The following is a 21831-nucleotide window of genomic DNA, read 5'->3' on the forward strand; positions in this document are numbered from 1 at the left end:
TTTAAGATAGACCTACTGGGCATCATAGGTAATGTACGAACAATATACAATCAACACGCTTATTTATATTTCTCTTCCACTGCTTGTGTGGAAGAGCTAGAGGCATATTAAATGTTTAGATAAGATAAATATTTTTTAAAAGCCTTTTTCAATTGCACATTCTGAAAACTAATCGTTTTTGTATATCCATTATCCTGTTTTACTTAATTATATTCATATTATTATAAAACTTTAAAGTGAGTTTATATAATTTAGAAGATATATAAAAGTAGGAGGAAGAATAGGAAACATATTGCCAAGATGTCTGCCACTGTTAGGTGAACAGGTATGAATTAATAATACAATACTGTCTTTGGTGTTTACAGCTGAATGATACAGAGTTTAGAGCTAAGAGTCATTCTACATGGGGGTGATATTTACCTCTTAGTGTTTAGGGGAGGATTAAACTAGATGAGAAAGATGCTGGACATAGGGCCCTGGTCCATTAGTCGAAGACAGTTCCCAGCCTCCTGCCTTGTCTCTCCTCTCCTGCCCAGGGTTGATATCTCTGTATGACAGGCTGTGGAGGGAACAGAGCTCAGCAGGCAGGTCTTTGCTCTTCCCAGTCTTGATGCCTCTGCTGGGAAATGGCCTGTGGGAAGAGGAGGTGGCTGCTGCCTGCACCAGACCTCATTCCAGGTCACATGCCTTCTGGAGATTCGGCTTATTCCTCCCCTCTCCCCCATAGAGTCGTCTGCTTCTTGGTGCAAGACCCACCAGTCACCACAGTCACAGAAAACATCAAAAGACAGAAAAGGCTCATGTTTCTGTTCCAAGTGTTCCAGCCAAGATTCCTGAGGGCCCAGGGAGACTTATGCAGTTAGGCTGTACTTTTCAGTAACATCTCAGATAAGGATACTGAACACAAATACAAGGAAATATGATTTTTGTAAAGAAAGAGCCAATATTAATCAGAGTAAAAATCTTTTTTCTGCAACTCCTCTGAAACGAACCTTCTGTATATGTAAAATGTGGACAGTAACAGCACCGACCTTACACAGCTGTCACACAGTTTCGGTAAGAAAATTCACATACAGCATTGAGCATGTGTGGTAGTGTCTGACATTAAGAAACAGTCAATAAATGTATTAAATAAGTATTATATCTGGAAACCTGGGTAGCACTTTGAGAAAATTTAAAGTTTTTTGGTAGGATGCTACTTTAACTAATACAAAAACAAAAACTACTTACCATGTTTTAATATTCAGATGTGAGAATACATCTATTGAAATAAGTCCAACTACGGTTTTCAGCATAAAAATATGGATGAATCCTCACAATATATTAAATGTCAGTGACTGAAGAGTAAATGCCATAAAGGAGAAATTGAAAGACAACAGAAATGAGAAGCAATTCAGATAAGCGATGTGGATAAAAATGATGAAATTGTGTTACAAAAACCCATTATTTCATCACCACCCCAGGCAGTTACCAGCCTTTGTCTATCTGTGTTTTTCTTGCCGTGCAGCACACTGCCTTGGGTTTAGCTGCAGTTTACATTGGTAAAGGTCACAACTCTGATAGGTATTTACTTGGATAGCAATGTTTTGCTAATTTTTTCCAGTTTGTTAGAAATGCCATTCTAAGGCAGCAGGCAGCAATGACCCCCATTCAGAAGCTAAAAGGCATCCAACTGAAGATCGCATTCTGCTTGGTGCCTGGAGATTTAATGCAAGGAGGATTTGTATTTCCCTCTCTTCTGCCAAAAATCTGTTGCAAAGTAATTTCCAAGAAATCTCAACGGTACACCTGGACTCACCATAGACCAAAGGGCCTCAGTGTAGGCTGCATTTTTTAATTGTTGGGAGCTTTACTCACACCTGTATATCAACACTCACTGTTGTGACACAATCCAGCAGAAGTGTGGCAAATTTCAAATTTGAGGATTAGTCAAAGCTCCAGACTATTCTAAGTTACAGCCAAGGTCGAGAGCTATTCAGATCCTTACTCTAGAAATTGGAAAGAGTCTAAGACATAGGCCTGCCTTTTCCCTCCATGTTCTCACATCTGGAATAGAAGATTTCTCAACTAGTTTACAGGTGATCTGTGTGAGACAGATACATTTTTCTACCAGCTGTCTGTTCATAGCTAACCATTACTATTGGAGTTGTTTCCATACTACAGAAGTGTATTTTAGATCTTTATATGTCCAGGGTTATTGTAAGGATTAAAATGATGGCAAAGTCTAAAACATTTTTGTAAAATAGAATCATATCTAAGGAATTTTGTTGGGGTTTCATTTTTTGGGCTTGGGAAGTCTTAATGGCTTGTTTAATTACCTTCCAGCAGATAGGGCATATATGTGGCAATGAAGTTCAGTTTAAGTTAAAAACTTATTTTTTAAGTTAAAAAACTTAAAATATATTTTATATGTTACTCTATGAACATACATTATTACCTATTAGTTGAATATCTCCATGAACTTCTTGCAAAGACATTGATTAGGAACATGAGGATATAATTCATTTAATCCTAAAATAAAAATGAATAGGAACAAAACGTTCTTGGTAAAAGAGTTATCTTACCTAAGTCTAGGAAGCCATATTGCCATTCAGAGAAAAACGTCACTGCCGAGGGTCATCTGCATCACAAAAGAAGGCCCACCAGCTTCCATTTTCTTTTTGGTTGTTGTTTATTTTCATATTTGAGCTTTTATTAGTTATTTGGAGGATCCACACACAAACATTTCCATTTGCACACAATTTTTAATAAATGCACTGTAAATGTAAAGGACTGGCAGGTTTGATTCTTTTCTAAACAGTGATTCCAGTGACTTCCTAGCCTAGAATTCAGAGGCTATTTTTTTCTTAAGAGGATGTCAAGTAGCAGTGTCTTCAAAGTTGGTAAGCTGCCACATTGTAAGTCCCAATAATTCACAATATCATTATACTACATACTCAAATTTTTCATCTTTCACAGGACATTAACAAATTTACTAGGGAAATTGGACCACCAGAGCAATGATAGTGCAGAGTGTGTGAAAGTGTGACAGGGAGAGCCAAGATCAAGGAGTGATTTTCTTTAGGAAATAATTCTACAAAAAAACAATGTGAGAATATAAATAATTTAAAATGTTCAAAGGTGTTATTAAATGTATGACTGTGACTCCAAATTGTATCAACTATCAACTACACTTCAATTTTAAAAAATGGAATGAAGTAGTATTCCCTCCTTTTTAAAAGATGTTTCTAGAGTTACTAAAAAGTTACATTGACAAAAGAGTTGATAAAAAAGTTCTTCATGTCCATGAAGGGAGACAAAGACTACTGATAAGATATAGTATGTGATATTAATCACATTTGGCTTCTTTACCTCTGGCTTCATCAGAGGCTGGATTCCCCTGGTATTTAGTTTCTCCATTTTCTGTAGATAAATATAAATATTTTCTTCATTAGCCATTTTGGCTTGGTTTATCCCTTCTTTCCTCTTTGTTTGCACTTTTTGTCTGGATTTATCCTTTCCTGCTAACTTATCTGGCTTCTTCCAGTTTAGCAAGAGCAGGTTTAGCTGACAACCTTGCCTGAAGATCTCCCCTTAAGCTCCTCCCTCACTGCCCCGGGGGCATCGCTGACCTTGCTGGGGTGCAGCACAGTGGTGGGAGGGTGCATGGCTAAGTGCTTTGGGCCTTACTGGGCCAGAGCCTTCCCAAAGCTGGGCTGCATAAATACTGCCACTTCTCCACCCACCTGAGCTGGGGACCCAAAGTGCGGTGACCAGAGAACTGGATGGTTGGCTCTCTATTCTTTTCCCATATTTTCATTAGAATCTCTTGAATACTCATCAAATAGTAATACTTTTTGTGATGCCTCCAATGTAACAGAGATTAAGTTATTTCAAAGGTGTTTTATGTTAGCTTCTAGTTACCGCTTGGCTACTCATGGACAAGAAATGCCCCAATATCCCCTCATCAATTATCAATCCAAGAAATACTTTGATGCTAGAAATTCTTGTCTAACTTTTCTTTTGTCTCCTTATATGCAGCAAAAAGCTTAACCCTACAAACTGCATCTACAGTTTGATATTTCCTTACACTTGCAAAAGAAAAGGGCATCTATAAGGAATTTAATAACCTTGCTTTGATTATTTTAAGTTGACAGTAGATGTTTTTCCTCTCAAGGAATTATTCATCCATTTATTTTTATGTCTTGCAGCCACTGGGAATGTACTAAGTGATTTTTAGTAAGGGAAATCTAATGAGATTAAAATGTAAAGAAGACCATTACAATAGTGATATAAGGAGAAGGATTCAGAGGAGAGGATAGAAGCAAACAGAATTTTTGGGAAAATAAGAGTAGGTTCTTGGTGAGAGGCAATGAGACAGTAGCAGTGGGAAAGAAGAGGAGGGGATGAATCTGAGAAATGCAAAGGACATACAATTTGGAGGAATTTGTGAGCAAGTAGAGGTGAGAAGACCTAGTTTATTTTAAGGAAATTAGGTAAGGCAAGGAGGAGGGTGGACAAATGTATGGGGGACTAGTAAGATGGAAGGAGATTGTCTATGCTTTCAGTAAGAGAGAAAAGGAAGAATGAAAAAATAAAAAGACAAAAATTAGAGATAAGTAGTAAGGATTCAAGATTCCAGAGTTGGAAACATCAAGGAATATGAATCTGATCACAAGATGAAGAGTTGGACCTTGAAGGGAGTAGGGACATACCAACTTCTGAGATGAAAAATAAGTTGTTGAGGATGAATGAAACTTTGAATAAATTTTTACATAGATGAAGGGGAGTTCAAATGGAATGATACTCTATGGCCTTAATTTATCAGTGAAAATTAGGCCTTTGCTGACTCTGGAGAAGCTGCCTGTCCCTCTTTGACAAATGTCTTGGAAAACCTTGATCTGTCTCTATCACACACAACCTAACAACACTTTCTAAATTCCTTCTATAATACTACTGATCATATACTGCTTTTTTCCCCTAATCCCAGGGGAAAGGAAATAACTTTCTCAAAAAAAATTAAATTAGGAAACAATAGGTCCAAAGAAATGAAGTGCTGCTTCAAACAAATGTAGCAAAATAAAAGTAACCATTTTGCTGAAAGATAATACAGACTAAAATTAAAAATAAATTTAAAACAGGTTAGTAAATTCATGTATAGTCAAGCAAGTTTAAATGTGTAAATAAAATGCCCTGTAAGAAGAAAATATCCCAGAATTCACTCGTTTCCAGTGTGTTAAACTATTTTCTTAAAGGCAGGGTTAGGATCTAATCTGTTCTGCCTAAAATAGCATCACAGTGCACGTAGAAAGAAACTAAAAATGCTTTTTAAGATACAGGCTTATGCTTCTTTCCAATGGTCCTTTTTTAGGCATTAACAAGCTCCATTATGAGGACAACCTGAGTTTGCTGGCATCTCTCTTTATCATCACTGTCCTGGAAACCTTGCTGAAATCTATAACTAAATGTCAAATACCCAGTGCTGAGCATCATGTAGGAGAGCACAGAATTTGGAATACAATAGACCAATTGTAAATTCTGACTTCGGCCAATTATTAAATGCACATGTGAGATATTGAGAAATTGAACTACAGACTGTGATTATTCTTTTGTGAAATAGAGCTAACAATGCAAAAAATGAGCCTAATAACTGAAAATGTATAAGTACTGAATGTATAGCATGACATATGGTACATAGTATATTCAGTGTTTAAGAGCAGAGGCTGTAAAGGCAAACTGCCTGGATTTCAGTTTGTACTCTGGCACTAATCAGCTGTGTAACAGAGGCAACTTTTTATACCAATTCCTTGTCAGTGTTATGGGGGATAATAGTATTATTTTCTTCAAAATGTTGTTATGAGTATGAACTAAATATTATTAGTTTCAGACTTATTTGTACTAATAAAATATTGTTGTGTGCCCATCTCTGGGAAAGTATGCATCACAAAATTCTACATGAAGTTTGAAAACAAGAAAATAATTTGATCATTCATCAAGAATTTCCATAAAAGAACGTCCAAAAACAGTAGGCAACAAGATCTTTATATTTATCGAAAGTAATTATATGAAATGATTTATGAAGGACCAGAGAATCACCTGTCTTCTGGAATCCACCCTCACTGCACTGAGTTGAACTTAAATATTTCAAAGGAAATTAGGAGTAGTAGCCTTGCTTTTCACCACTCTATGAAGCACATTGATATTCAGGATTCTGTGAAGTCACACTGTTTTTGAGCCCCCTAGAGTGCTACTGTTCAGCTTTCTTGTGGCATAGATGGCCTTCTTTGATCTTCTCTTTATGAAAGCAAGAATATTTCCTAAGTGTCTCTGCCACCTAACCTAGGAAGTTATTCACATCAGTTATATTCTGAGAGCAAATTGTTCCCTTTTGTTGGCTATTGTCTGGGTTCCAATTGCTATCTCGGCTTCTAGTTGCTCAGTAATAATGAGGATGATAAACTTAATTTGCATAATCCTTTATGGCTTTGCTGTAAGATGTTTGATTAGCTCTTGACAATAAATAGAGCAGATCCTGCTGAAACCATTTTACTTAAAAAAGTTAAAACATGAACCCAGTTTGGTTATGCCAAGTCTAGTGTACTTTGCTTAGAACTTTAAAAGTATTTTAACAAATAAGGAACAAATATTTAAATAAGCAGTGCTTCTTCCCTTATCATGATGCATAATCATGATAAAGTTGGATGAAAATGATGTCCCAACATTTAGGGATGGATGGAAGAAGATATTCCATGCTTATGGAAATGAAAATAAAGAAAGGATAGCTATACTTACAGCAAACAAAATAGACTTTAAGCCAGACTGTTAAAAGGAACAAGGAAGGTCACTATATAATAATAAAAGGATTAATTCATCAGGGGGTTATAACATTAGTAAGTACACACCCACAATAGAAACACCTAAATATATAAAACAAATGTTAACAAATTTAAAGAAAGAAATAGACCACAATACAATATAATAATAGTATGAAACATTCGCACCCTATATTCAACAATGGATGGATCATCTAGACAGAAAAGGATACGTTGGACTTAACTACACATTAGATCACATGGACCTACTAGTCATTTACAGAACATTCCAACCACTGCCTGCAGAATACATGTTTTTCTCAAGCATATACGGAACAGTGTCCAGGATAGATCCTGCATTAGGCCATAGTACAAGTCTTAAACCTAAGAGGATTAGTCATATCAAGCATCTTTTTTTAACCAAAATGTTATGAAACCAGAAAAGAATCAGAAGAAGAAAGCTGGAAATTTTCACAAATATACAGAGATTAAACAACATGCTCCTAAACAACCAATAATATATATATATATCTGCAGACAAATAACATGCCAAAACGTATGGGATGCAGAAGCAGTTCAAAGAGGGAAATTTACAATGATAAATGCCTACCTAAGGAAAACGAAAGATCTCAAACAAACTAACTTTGCATCTCAAAGAACTAGATAGAGAAGAATAAACTAAACCCAAAGTTAGCAGAAGGTAAGAAATAATGAACAGAGTGCAAATAAGTGAAATAGAGATTAAAAAGACAGTGGAAAAGATCAATAAAACTAAGGCTGTTTTTCCTGAAAAGATAAAAAAAATAGAAGAACCTTAGCTAGTTTATCCCAAAACAGAGAGAAAGGACTCAAAGAAGCAAAATTGCAATAGAACAGAATAGAGAGCATGGAAGAAAAGAAAAAAACACTTCTATTCAGTAAACCTGAATTTAAGTCTCTGCTCTGTTGTTACCTAGTGATACAATCTTTAATAAGTGCTTTGACATCTTTAAAAATCTTTTATCTCAAAATGAGTACAATAATAATAACTTTACAGCATTGTAGGAATGACTGAATGAGATAACATGTATAGCACTTACAAGCGTTCAATTAATGTTAGCTTTTTATAGACAGAAAGATAAAAGAATATCAATTGAGCTTCTCTTTCCATTATATACAAAAATTAGGAGTCACTGATACTTCTGGAAATTTACCAATGATGCCAGTAGTTGGACAAATAATTATTGATGGTTTAATTCACAATAGCAAACTCCTGAGGGCCTTGCCTTTATCTTCATTATTTTAGTTCTTCTAATGTTCATCATAATACATCATGACTAACAGTAAATAAGCTGATGAATGAACAAATGCATAAATTAATGGGGAATCTGAGAGAGGGAATGGTTCCACATTAGCCAAATTACAATATGTTCATGAATCCTGTATCTCTCTCAAAGCTCTTTGCATCCATAAAGTCATTCTATCATGGACAGTAAATATACTCATTTTAGTGATTTTAGTGACAACAGTGGCTGTGAGATTTCATAGTAGATACATGCTTTTTCATATGGGAACTGCTTTACATTAATCCATCCTTCCACTATTGTTTGTTATCTGCTTTAAGCTAGAGTCAGTGGAAAAGTGAACATGGGATTCAGATTATTTAGTTTCCAATAGAGTATGTAAAATATTCTAATTTTATTTTAAAATGAAACATAAAAGCTGTGAATGTCTATGCCCTCTCATGAATAGTGATATAACTACCATATTTGAGTTATCTAAGACATACCAATTTCTAATTTTTAAAAATAATCTAATACTTATTGATCAAAATACTCAATATGGATAGTGGCTCATTCAATTCCTGGGAACCTTTAATTTTGCCACTGGTAGTTCTCTATGTCTGAATTTACTTTTGGACTCAAATCCATTCCAGCATCATTCATGATAGAGTTAAAATGTATAGGACAAGCATTCTCAACACCTGTTTACCATGGTATCAAAGGATGTAGATAATAAGGAAGTTCCCTGCATGCTTATATAAAGATACAAGGGACAGCATTTCCTACCCTCTTCCTACAAAGTCAAACATTTTTAAAACCAGCATTTGCCTTATTTTCATGGAGTAGGAATTCAATTTCCTATTAATATTAGGATTAGGGTCCTTCCATGAACACTTATCTGCTTTCCTATGCACTCAAGAAGTCCTGATTGACATTTTTCAAGGTCTTTCACTTATGCAAAGGATAATATCCTTCTATTCCATGTATCTCCATGAGCCCTAATCTGAATAATAAGATTGTATAAATGATAATGATGCTTTCGTTATTAGTTAATTCCTGCAGTACGGTGTTTCATGTGACTGGTTTAAACCCCTTCCTGACAACTCTTCACACAGCTGCCCAATATGCCTAAACTTGCCACACCTATAGCCATTATGAACATTTTATCCCCATCTAGGGCCAGTCTTTACAACTGAGAAAGGGTCCCTATCTCCCTGAAACAGCAGCCCTGCTGATGCTACTAAAACCCCAGCAATGGCCCAGTAAAATCACCAATTGCTATATGCCTCTACTGACACCAGTCCGAAGCATGACCTTGGCTTCATCAAGCATTTACTTGAACCACATTAAAAATAGATATCCTCTAGCTTTTCCATATGCTGAATATTTTCTTGGCACACAATAGAAACAATGTTTTAATTTTTAACTTTAAAATGTACAAAAGTATATTTAATGAGACTTTAGTTTCCCAGGTTTTCTTTTTTTTTTAGCCATTTTTTAATTCTTTGACATAAACTAATATGCTGAACATGTATGCATTACCAATTATTTATCATACTTATATGCTCACAGACATAAGGTGTCCTGCCAATCTGTTTCAGCCCTGGGCAAGTTCACTATGGATTCAGTGTGACCAAAGAAATAACAGTAGAATGTTCTTGGGGCGAAAGGGTTTATTACTCGACTTATTCTCCCAGCAGTAGTTTGAGCACTAGCGCCTCTGCCTCTTCCCAGAGCACTGGGCTGAGCTCTCTATACAGCACAATAATAGCTTATTGCCTATGGGTGTGGAAGCGGTAGCCTAGCAACAGGCCAGTTGCATCATCAAGTGATTTAAGTTCAGTGAGGATCCTGGCCATAGGAACCCCAACTTCCCCACATAAGGCCACCTGAAATACCCATTTATTGTATCAACTACTTTTTAAAATTGTACTAATTCTTTTTATTATGAAACTAATGCTTGCTTGTCATGGTCAATTTTAGAAAATAATGTTAATAATAACAATATTAATTAGTAGTTGACATTTATTGAGTTGTGCTCTACCCTTATGAACATATTTAATCTTCACAAAACTCTAGAAGGAAGAAATGTTATTATCATTTTTTGAAAAATAAATTTTTCTTTTGGAAGAATTTTAGACAAAAAAAAAATCCCATACACAGCCTCCTCCACTACTAACATCCCTTACTTGATACATCCACATTTGGTACATTAGCATCACCTGAAGTCCAGAATTCACATGAAGGCTGTTGGTGTTATAAATTCTGTGATTTTTGATAACTGTGTAATGACATGTATCCACCGTCATACAGAATGTATCCCTCATTTTTAAGAGTAAACTGAACCACAGAAATATTAAGTTGTTCACAAAACTTAAGCAGTTATTTAACCTCTTATAATGATAGTACATTTCATCGATTTCCATTGTAAACTTTATTTGTATTATTTTATATATAATTTCCTTATCAATGTACACTGTAACTGATGTGCAAATCCCTTTATTTCTGATTTTTTTTCCATTTTTATGTTTTAATAAACATACAAGTAGCATTTAGATAAATATCTGTTTCATACTAAGAATGTCGGTAAAGATAGAGATCCTGTTCATTTGTTTTTATTGTCCCCCTTCTTCCTCATCCATCCCTTCCACTGGTAGCATTTAACACCATGCCTTACACCAAGAGAGCAGATGATGAATGATTTTGAAGTGAATGACTGCTAATAAGTTATTGAGCTTAAGGTCTTGTCAGGCAAACCTTTGAAGCTGATATGGAAGCCTGATTTCTGAGCTTTCTTCCCCTGTCAGAGGCCAAAATGTGAGCAGAATGGTGTGCTGTTTTGATTTAGTATCTCATACTTCACTTTAAAAATGACTTCAACGTTTCACACCCTGGAATGTGTTTTTGTGGACTATTATTTAAATATTATTGAACATATTATTTAAAGCCTTATGCTATTTGGGGGGCATTAATAGGTTCCACCTGTGTTAACCACCACCTGTGAGCTGTAGCAAGCATATGCTTAAGATTACAGACCCTTTTGAAACTGAGTTTTCTGAAGTCTAACATTTTTATGTATAACAATGGGAATGGTTTCATAACAGCCTCACTATGATGGTCACAGAAGGGATCAACAACAAAAAAAGGACCTTTGCTTTGAGAAAAATTTGTTTAGGACATACAACTGAAATCGTTTCCTAAAAGTTTTAAAAAAATGTCCAAGAATGAACATTTTACATTTGTGATTTCTTAATAAAATATCATTCATTTCCCCATTTTTAATTGACAATATTTTCCTCCATAAAAGCCAGCTACAACCAGCCTATTTTCAGACACTCCATTTTCTGAAGCTGAACATGAGGTTTTTAGAACAAAACTCCCTTCTTGATTTGAAGAATCATTATTATAGCACTAGGTACCCATTCTGTTTTACTAATTACATCTTCCATTCTGTTGTCATCTCTCTAGAGATATTTTTCTGGTGTTGGTGTTCATATCAATAAATGTATTCTGCTATTATCATATGCTTCAGTTTTGGTTCTACCTTTAATTATCTGCAAACACTTATTTTCCTTCTGCTCTAGCACAAACATTATCTCTTAAGAATATAAATACTTAGAAGTTATGAAGCCTTATGTATCTCTATGATATAATAATTTCTCTTGGGGTCTAATTTAATAACTTTTAAAATTATTCTATTGATTGGGCTCTACTATCTATAACAGAGAAAATACATAAGAGACATATGGTATATATAGCCAAAAGAATAATTTGGAAAGTTATTAGACTGGAACTGCTACAGTCATCTTGTAATTATGAGGGAGCATTTTGAAAATAGCAAGCATAAAGATGAAAAACTACTGAATACCGGTGGTGTTTTGAGTTAGAGAATTAACTAACTCCAGAACTCCTCTACTTTAGGGTTTCTTGTGTGAGACAATAAATCCTTAGAGTTTAAGCTATTTTTAGTTGGGGATTACGTAATTTGGAACTAAGTAATTTCTAACTGATGTAGTCCTAAGTATAGTAAGGGGAGAAAGATAATCATACACATCTATAATCAAAACTAAACTATACCCACAAAAAAGAAATCTTAGGGAAGAAAAGTGGGTGAAGAAAAATTTGATCTTCCATAGAAGAGTTTGGGAGACTCATTAGTGCAGGTTATAGTCAGACTGTTTTAAAGCATACATAGAAATTAAGAAAATGGATTTGGGGGAAAGTAGAAGAAATAGCCATGGAAAAGTGAAGAGAGGATGATGAATAGTGTGAGATATAAAAAGGTTCAGATGTGTGTGTGTGTGTGTGTGTGTGTAAGCACATGTGTGTGAGAGAATGAAAGATGAAAGAATGTGTTGAGATAGTTTGTGATGAGGTTTGGGGTAGTGATGGAGGAATAACTGGGCAGGTATAGAAAGAGGTTGAAAAGAAGGAGGTTTTTTTCTATTGAAATGTAGTTCATATACAACATTAAATTGGTTTCAAGGGTATAACATAGTGATTCAACAGTTACATGTATTATTAAATCCTCACCCCAACTAGTGTAGTTACTATCTGTCAACATGGAAGATGTTACAGAACCATTGGCTATATTCTCTATGCTGTATTTTCACCCCCATGAAGAAGAGAAGGTTTTGAAGGAGTGTCTGTCCCCAGACCCAGGAGTTTTCATGTGGACATGAATGTAGAAGGGAGTCAACACATGAAGATCAGCATGACCCATTTCAGCTTCGTCTTTCATTACGCTGCTCTGTCTGCATTTTGGAGATGCCACAGAGGGCAATATAGGGAATCTGAGAGGTGCAGAGGTGAGAGAGAAAGCTGTAACTCCACATCACACAGATGACTCTGGGGTTGAGCCAAGAGTCGAATTTGGGAAATAGAATTAGGTAGACATTAATGGGGCACCCACACCTTCCACTCCGACTGACATTTCCTTGCCTTCTCATCTTTCCTGAAGCTTACTGCTTTCTTTTCGTTCCCTTAAATTAGGGAGTTTCCTCCCTCCTCAATCCCGTGCCTGTTCTGCTCCCTTATCTGGGAGGCTGTCCCCGGCCTGTTCACCTGGGAAGCCACTGCCCATCTTTCAGTCTCCTTCCAATGACACTTCAGGAAAACTTACCTGGCCCCCAAGATGGGTCTGCCCACCCCGTTGTGTGCTATGCTCGCAAAGCAATCTAAAATCTTCTTTCATCCTAATTATCCAAATTGTGCTTGACTCATGTTTTGTGAAATTGCTGTTTTCCATGCAGTTCTTCTACCAAAGTGGGTGTTTCATGAGCACAGGAGTCACGTGTACTGTAGCCTGCCACATTCTGGCCACACCATGGCCACACGATAAGTAGTTTTGGGATAAATTAACAAATAAATGAATGACATGCTTATTAGCTTAAAGAGGGAGGGTGCTTACAAGGCATTAGGACTGTAGAAAAAATGGGGAATGTGCTTTAATCAGCTGCCCTTAGTCATTTGGGATTTTTCAGACTCTTTAATAATTTTATAATAGCAGTGGACTCTCTGCACAGAAAACAATACCTATAATTTAATATCAGTAGACATCAGTTTAAGAAGCTCTGTTTTAAAAGTTATTATTAGAAAGTTACAGAATTAAGTTTAGACTGGGAAGTTGAAAGTTGTCTAGTTACTTTGTTTCCAAGGATATATTACTGGACAGTAAAGTTTACCCTCTCTATTTCTGTTTAAGTGAAATGAAAAGGCATACATTTTAAAATGTAACAGTTAGGTTTCAGATTAGCATTGGAATTGACTGATTAAAGTTTGATAATTACAAACCATTTAACCTCTGGAGATGAATTATTACACTGTGAATACTGTTCTTTCTCATATGCTTCAGATATGTTTTATTTGGAAAATGGAATATGGGTAAAAAGAATTAAGCTTATTGATCTAAAATGTTGATATTTTTCTAATTAAATTTTACAGTGGTAATATCAAGATTCACTATGATTAAGGAGTATCTGAGTGATCTCTACCATTGGCTTGCTTGTTGAATTTGAGCGAATATTTAAAACACTGAATTATACTTACATAATTTTTAAAAAGTAGCATGATCATTTGCTGGGACACAATACACACAGTTAACATATTTATCTGGCATATGACAAGGACTCTACAAATAGAAACTATTACTTTCATGTCCCCCAAACTCCCCCAAGAAAAAGGAAAATGGAAAAGCAAATTGAAGTTTTCTTTCTAAATTATTTTATTTCAATGCTTTAAACCAGAAAGTCTTTACTCCTGCCTAAATTGACCTCATTGTTCCGTATTTTAATCAAACATATCCTTGTAGTCTTCCAATCATTTGCAAATAGTCCTCTTCATGCATATGGGCCACTCACATACATGTATTTAGTATCAGTCAGGTTCCTGAATTATCCTAGGATCTTAAAATTGTCAGAAATACTGTAGTACATAAGAAATGCATTTCCTGATTATAATTAGGCAATTATTAGTATAAGAATATTAGTAATTGTTAAATGATTCTTTCTGCAAAAAACAAAGATTTGTATCAGTTTTAAATGTTAACATTTATTGCTGATAATTAGTAACTTACTTTAGAACAATATTTTTATTCAAAATATTTTAGAAACACTGATAGTCTATTTCTCATAATTACTTTAGAATAATTCACTTGAATAAATAATATAATTTTTTATTTACATTACCTTTACTTCATAATTTATTACCAACTTTATATTATTTAGAAATACTCACAAAGCCTTTCTTTTTTCTCAATTTTCTTAGCTATTTTTTCTATACAAAATTTTAACTTCATTATGTAGCAAGAACTGATGTTACAAGTACCAATTCTATGAGTAATTATGTCTAAGGATGTTAAGATGTTAAAACTTGTTTAGTTACCATTTAAATTCTTCATTACCTAATGAATAAAGTCTAAATTCCTCAATCTGGAGATGAATTCCATCAACTACTTGATATGACACACTTCCAGTGTTAAAACTTTCTCCTCAGTGCATGCTAATGTACTATTCTTTCTTTTTAATTCCCACAGACCTCATTCTCTTCTACAACTCTCTTCATTTTATCTTTTCTGAAATCTGAATCCACTTCCCAAATCCCTCTGTTTCTCACGTCAATATCCAATTCTATGAAAGTCTGCAACTCTACCCTCTAGCCTCAGTTCCTCCATCATATTGCTTAAAATTCTTCTGACTAGAATTAATCTTGCTCTAACATATAATATTTATAATTTTTGTCATTTTTTAAAATGTCAGCAGTAGTCTGTGCTATTTCAGGGAAAAAATAAAGCAGTTAAAAACAAAATTTCATAAAACAATCCTATAATACACACAAGTAGGAAAAAATGCCTCACATATTTTCTCTCATACACTTGGCTTTGCATATACATATTTTTATACAGTTTTACAGAGCAGGATGATTCTGTGCATATTGTTTTGTGAAACATTTTAACACAGCATGAACAATTTCCATGTCAATAGATATATTTTATAACTGATGTAACATTTAATTAGTTTGTTTTTATCTACACTATATACATACTAATAAAACAAACTCACATAAGCCCATTAACCAACATAAACACATGATTGGAGCACTATCCATATTACTGACCTTACCTGTGTGTTCATGCACTATTCTTACCCTAAATTGTCTGTTTATAATTTCCAAGCCCTCTCTGTGTGGGTGCATGTATTTTACCCCATGCAAATTTGTCTTTGTTGAGTATAGCTAGTTGTGATTGTTTTTGAATTTTGTAAACATAGTATTCTTTTATTTATTGTAACTATTTTCAATGAATATTTATTTCTAGGATGTATCCATGTTTATTGCTCGTAGTGCACTACTAAATTGAGGTATGAGATAATGCACTATTTATTTCTTTGTTCTGCTATTGATGGACATGTGGGTTAATTGAGTTTTTGCTTTTATGACCAGTGAAGTTATGAACATTCTGCACCATTATTTCTAGGTGCAGCCACATGTAAGATAGCCTGGAAAATATAACTAGAAGGGATGTTGCACGGTCAGAGGTTATGTGCTTATCAACATTACAAAATATTAAATAACTGTTGTCTAAAAATAAGTATTTCCTACAAATATTGAGAATTCATTACTATTGTTCCATTCCATGTTTTCACCAGACTTGGTATTTTATGCCAAACATTTTATAGATCTAGTATAAAATGGAAACTCATTTGTTCTTAATTTCTATTTCTTTGATTACTAAAGAGGTAGAGACATCTTTTCCTAATTTAATACAAAATTTATTTTTCCCATTATGAGACATGACTATATCTTTCCCCTTACTCATTTAAATTTTGTCAATTACTGATTTATAAGGATCCTCTATAATGATCCTTTATATATTCTGATACCAATCATTTGATTTGCAAATAACTATTTCCAATGTCTGTGTATAGTGTGCTTTTTCCTTTTTTTCACTATCTTTTTCATGTCTTTTGATAAAAGGAATGAATTTTCATGTAGTCAGATCAGGCTATCAATTTACTTCAGGATTATTGTTTACTGACATTTTTACTTAGGAAAAAGTTCCCTATCTGGAAATCATAAAATTGTTCTCCTATATTTTTTCCAAATATTTTACAGATTGTTTTCACTTCATTACTGAATCCCTGTATAATTATTTTAGTGTAATTTAGATATGCAGATTAAATTTGCTAATATGGATAATTGATTTTCTCAATAATTGGCAACTAATGCACTTACTCCTATAACTTGCAATGCACTGTTTTGCTAGATAATATCTGGTTTCCTCATTTTTTTTCTTCAGTAACTTTTGCGAAATTACATTTTCTAGAAATTTCCCAATTTCATATATGGTTGGATTGGTTTTAAAGTATTTGTGGTATTGACACCATATCTTTTAAAATTCTACTGCAATAGAGTTATAACAACTTTCTTATTCTAACTAGCTTTTGTCTATCAGTATTTCTTGGAAGTTGTCTATTTTATTAATAGTTTTTAAAGAATAATCTCTTTTTTCTGCTTATGCTTTCTATTCTGGCTTTGTTTTCTATTTACACAATTGTTCCTCCTCTCTTAATTAACAACATTTTCTACTTCATTCGGGTTATTTGCAGATCTTTCTTGTATTTAGCCTTTTCTCTTATTTATTAAAAGAATGTTGAAATTATACATTTTCCTACAAAGGGTTATTTTAGTTACATTCTAAACATTTAAATATGGCATTTTTATTTGAAATCCAATTTAGGTATATTTTTTAAAGTACATTTTCATTTCCTCTTAGATGTATGAGTTATTTATACATGCGTATTTTTAATTTAGAAATATATGGTGGATTCTGTTAGGTTACCTGTCAAGTGGGAACTAAGGTTGTAGATTGAAGTAAAGTTGCCTTCCAGCTGATTTTAAACAGGGAGATTAACTTTGCTTATTAGCATAGGCTCAAAGTAAGGACAAAGGACCTTAAATGTGGGCAAGAAGAGTAGAACCAGGGAGTTGAGATGACAGAAACCACAGAGAGAAACAACATCACTGAGTTTGAGACAGAGGCTGGGATCTTGTGGCTGAAGATGTGAGTTGGCTATAGAAGCTGGAAAAGGGAAAGGATTTTATTCTTCTCTAGAGCCTCCAGAAAGGAAGATAGCCCTGTTGAAACCTTGATTTTAATCCACTGAGGCCATGTCAAACATCTGACCAACAGAACTGTAAGATAATAAGTTGTGTTGTTTTACTGTACTAAGTGTGCTATAATTTGTTATGATAGCAGTAGGAAAGTCATACAGTAGCTAGTGTACCAAATTTAGTAACATTATGGCCTCAGACAAATGAGTCTGTCTGAGCTTCAATTTTCTTTTCTGCAAAAATGGAGATTCTAATACACCTTTTTCTTCTTCATATTTTATTACTGTTGACATGAAGGTATATCATAAAGTTAAGATAAACTTTACTCTCATACCTCCTCTTCCGGAAATATTATTAAATGTTGCTTCATCTTTTTTCACTCCCTGAGAATCAGAGATATCATACCTGCCTCAGTCTTTAGGAAGTATTTATGAAGGAAGGAGTGATTAAGCAGGGACAAGTGACACTGGTAGGACTCACGACTGTAGAGTCAAGGAGGAAGACAAACTGGGATAGAAGGAGCAAATTGACAAAAGCACAGAGGATAGCAGGTGATTTATGCAGATAACACTGAATTCCCTGAGGTTGCTGCAAGGAAGTCCTATAAAAAAATCATTTTTGACAGTTAGAATAATGCTTATTTATACTATTGATCACAGACAGTTTCTGTTCACATTAGACCAAATGGAGATTTAAACAAAATCGAAGATTTGTTTTTAAGAATCCAGTCAGCTATTTAGTTTCTAGGAAATGATTTGTTGACTCTTATTTAGAAATAATGCTATTATACAGAATCCCATAAGAAGGTTTGTTTTCCCTGTCAGCAGTCATCTAACTTTGGCAAATAATGTGATGCTGAAGAACTAGAGAGAACCAGAATGCCAGAAGCCTTTGGCCCTTCAAGTTACAGCCATTATTCAGGAAGTTCCTTAAGTGAGAAAGAAGAGGTGATCAAAGACAAATTCCATGCTGAAGTATAACAGGACTTTTTTAGAATTGTGAACACAGAAATAGAAGGGCATTAACTCAGTTTTGAAAATTGTATATTAATGAATGACATATATTTTCCCCTCTTCTGTTTTTTGGAAGAGTTTAAGAAGGATTGGTATTAATTCTTCAAAATGTCATCTGGTCCTGGACTGTGGTGCATCCAGACAATGGACTATTAGCCAACACTAAAAAGAAATTAGCCATAGGCCATGAAAAGATATGGAGGAACCTTAAATGCATATTGCTCATTGAAAGAAGTCAACCTGAAATGGCAACATACTATACGATTCCAACTAAAGGAGGCTTTGACAAAGCAAAAACTATGGAGAAAATTTAAAAAACAGTGGTTGCCAGGGGTGAAGAGGGTAGAGATGAATAGGCAAAGCACACAGGGTTTTAGGGCAGTGAAGGTACTCTGTGTGATAATATAGTGATGAATATATGTTATTATATATTCATCCAAATCTATAGAATCTACAACTTTGAGAGTGTCCGCTAATGTAAAATGTGGATGTCAGGGGGTAAAGATGAGTTGATGTAGGTTAATCCTTGATAATATTTGCACCACTCTGGTGAGGGATGTTAATAGCTGTGCACACTTAGGAACAGGGGGATGTGGGAAATCCCTGTACCTTCCTTTTAACTTTGTTGTAAGCTTAAAATTGCTTTAAAACAAGTAGCAGAACAAAACAAAAGAAACAAATAGCAACAACAAAACATGGCAATTAGGTATTCTTGACCTAATTTAGCAGGGCAGCAGGAAACAGAGGCCCTCCAAAGTTGTATAAATTACCTAAGGCCCCAGTTTTTTTTAATTTTGTTATCATTAATCTACAATTACATGAAGAACATTATGTTTACTAGGCTATCCCCTACCCCAAGGCCCCCTAACAAACCCCATTACATTCACTGTCCATCAGCATAGTAAGATGTTGTAGAATCACTACTTGTCTTCTCTATGTTGCAAAGCCCTCCCCTTTCCCCCACCCCCCACATTATACATGCTGATCATAATACCCCCTTTCTTCTTTCCCGCCCTTATCCCTCCCTACCCTCCCATTCTCCCGAGTCTCTTTCCTTTTGGTAACTGTTAGTCCATTCTTGGGTTCTGTGATTCTGCTGCTGTTTTGTTCCTTCAGTTTTTCTTTTGTTCTTATACTCCAAAGATGAGTGAAATCATTTGGTATTTGTCTTTCTCTGTTTGGCTTATTTCACTGAACATAATACCTTCTAGCTCCATCCATGTTGTTGCAAATTGTAGGATTTGTTTTCTTCTTATGGATGAATAATATTCCATTGTGTATATGTACCACATCTTCTTTATCCATTCATCTACTGATGGACACTTAGGTAGCGCCCATTTCTTGGCTATTGTGAATAGTACTGCAATAGACATAGGGATGCATCTGTCTTTTTCAAACTGGAGTGCTGCATCCTCAGGGTAAATTCCTAGAAGTGGAATTCCTGGGTCAAATGGTAAGTCTATTTTGAGCATTTTGAGGCACCTCCATATTGCTTTCCACAATGGTTGAACTAATTTACATTCCCACCAGCAGTGTAGGAGGGTTCCCCTTTCTCCACAACCTTGCCAACATTTGTTGTTGTTTGTCTTTTGGATGGTGGCCATCCTTACTGGTGTGAGGTGATATCTCACTGTGATTTTAATTTGCATTTCTCTGATGACTAGCGATGTGGAGCATCTTTTCATGTGTCTGTTGGCCATCTGAATATCTTCTTTGGAGAATGGTCTGTTCAGCTCCTCTGCCCATTTTTTAACTGGATTATTTGCCTTTTGTTTGTTGAGGAGCGTGAGCTCTTTCTATATTTTGGATGTCAAGCCTTTATCGGATCTATCATTTACGAAAATATTCTCCCATACTGTAGGGTACCTTTTTGTTCTATTGATGGTGTCCTTTGCTGTACAGAAGCTTTCCAGCTTGATATAGTCCCACTTGTTCATTTTTGCTTTTGTTTTCCTTGCCTGGGGAGATATGTTCATGAAGAAATCGCTAATGTTTATGTCCAAAAGATTTTTGCCTATGTTTTTTTCTAAGAGTTTTATGGTTTCATGTCTTACATTCAGGTCTTTGATCCATTTTGAATTTACATTGTGTATGGGGTTAGACAGTGATCCAGTTACATTCTCTTACATGTAGCTGTCCAGTTTTGCCAGCACCATCCGTTGAAGAGACTGTCATTTCCCCATTGTATGCCATTGGCTCCTTTATCAAATATTAATTGACCATATATGTTTTGGGTTAATGTCTGGAGTCTCTAGTCTGTTCCACTGGTCTGTAGCTCTGTTCTTGTGCCAGTACCAAATTGTCTTGATTACTATGGCTTTGTAGTAGAGCTTGAAGTTGGGGAGTGAGATCCCCCCTACTTTATTCTTCTTTCTCAGGATTGCTTTGGCTATTCGGGGTCTTTGGTGTTTCCATATGAATTTTTGAACTATTTGTTCCCATTCCTTGAAGAATGTTGTTGGTAATTTGATAGGGATTGCATCAAATCTGTATATTGCTTTGGGCAGGATGGCCATTTTGACAATATTATTTCTTCCTAGCCAAGAGCATGGGATGAGTTTCCATTTGTTAGTGTCCTCTTTAATTTCTCTTAAGAGTGTCTTGTAATTTTCAGGGTATAGGACTTTCACTTCTTTAGTTAGGTTAATTCCTAGGTATTTTATTCTTTTTGATGCAATTGTGAATGGAATTGTTTTCCTGATTTCTCTTTCTATTGGTTCATTGTTAGTGTATAGGAAAGCCACAGATTTCTGTGTGTTGATTTTGTATCCTGCAACTTTGCTGTATTCCGGTATCAGTTCTAGTAGTTTTGGGGTGGAGTCTTTAGGGTTTTTTATGTACAGTATCATGTCATCTGCAAATAGTGACAGTTTAACTTCTTCTTTACCAATCTGGATTCCTTGTATTTTTTTGTTTTGTCTGATTGCCATGGCTAGGACTTCCAGTACTATGTTAAATAACAGTGGGGAGAGTGGGCATCCCTGTCTAGTTCCCGATCTCAGAGGAAAAGCTTTCAGCTTCTCGCTGTTCAATATAATGTTGGCTGTGGGTTTATCATAAATGGCCTTTATTATGTTGAGGTACTTGCCCTCTATTCCCATTTTGCTGAGAGTTTTTATCATGAATGGATGTTGAACTTTGTCAAATGCTTTTTCA

The 21831-nt window shown here is 35.0% G+C and overlaps 1 protein-coding gene and 1 pseudogene across 3 annotated transcripts in view; one reads left to right on the forward strand and one right to left on the reverse strand.

Annotated features, from left to right (window-relative positions):
* LUZP2 (leucine zipper protein 2) overlaps positions 1–21831 on the forward strand; it is a 493734-nt gene that overhangs the window by 428611 nt on the left and 43292 nt on the right. The window lies entirely within an intron of this gene.
* On the reverse strand, positions 3329–3647 carry LOC118936012 (non-histone chromosomal protein HMG-14-like; annotated as a pseudogene).

This window comes from Manis pentadactyla, chromosome 9, assembly GCF_030020395.1.
Source record: "Manis pentadactyla isolate mManPen7 chromosome 9, mManPen7.hap1, whole genome shotgun sequence".
Lineage (NCBI taxonomy): Eukaryota > Metazoa > Chordata > Mammalia > Pholidota > Manidae > Manis > Manis pentadactyla.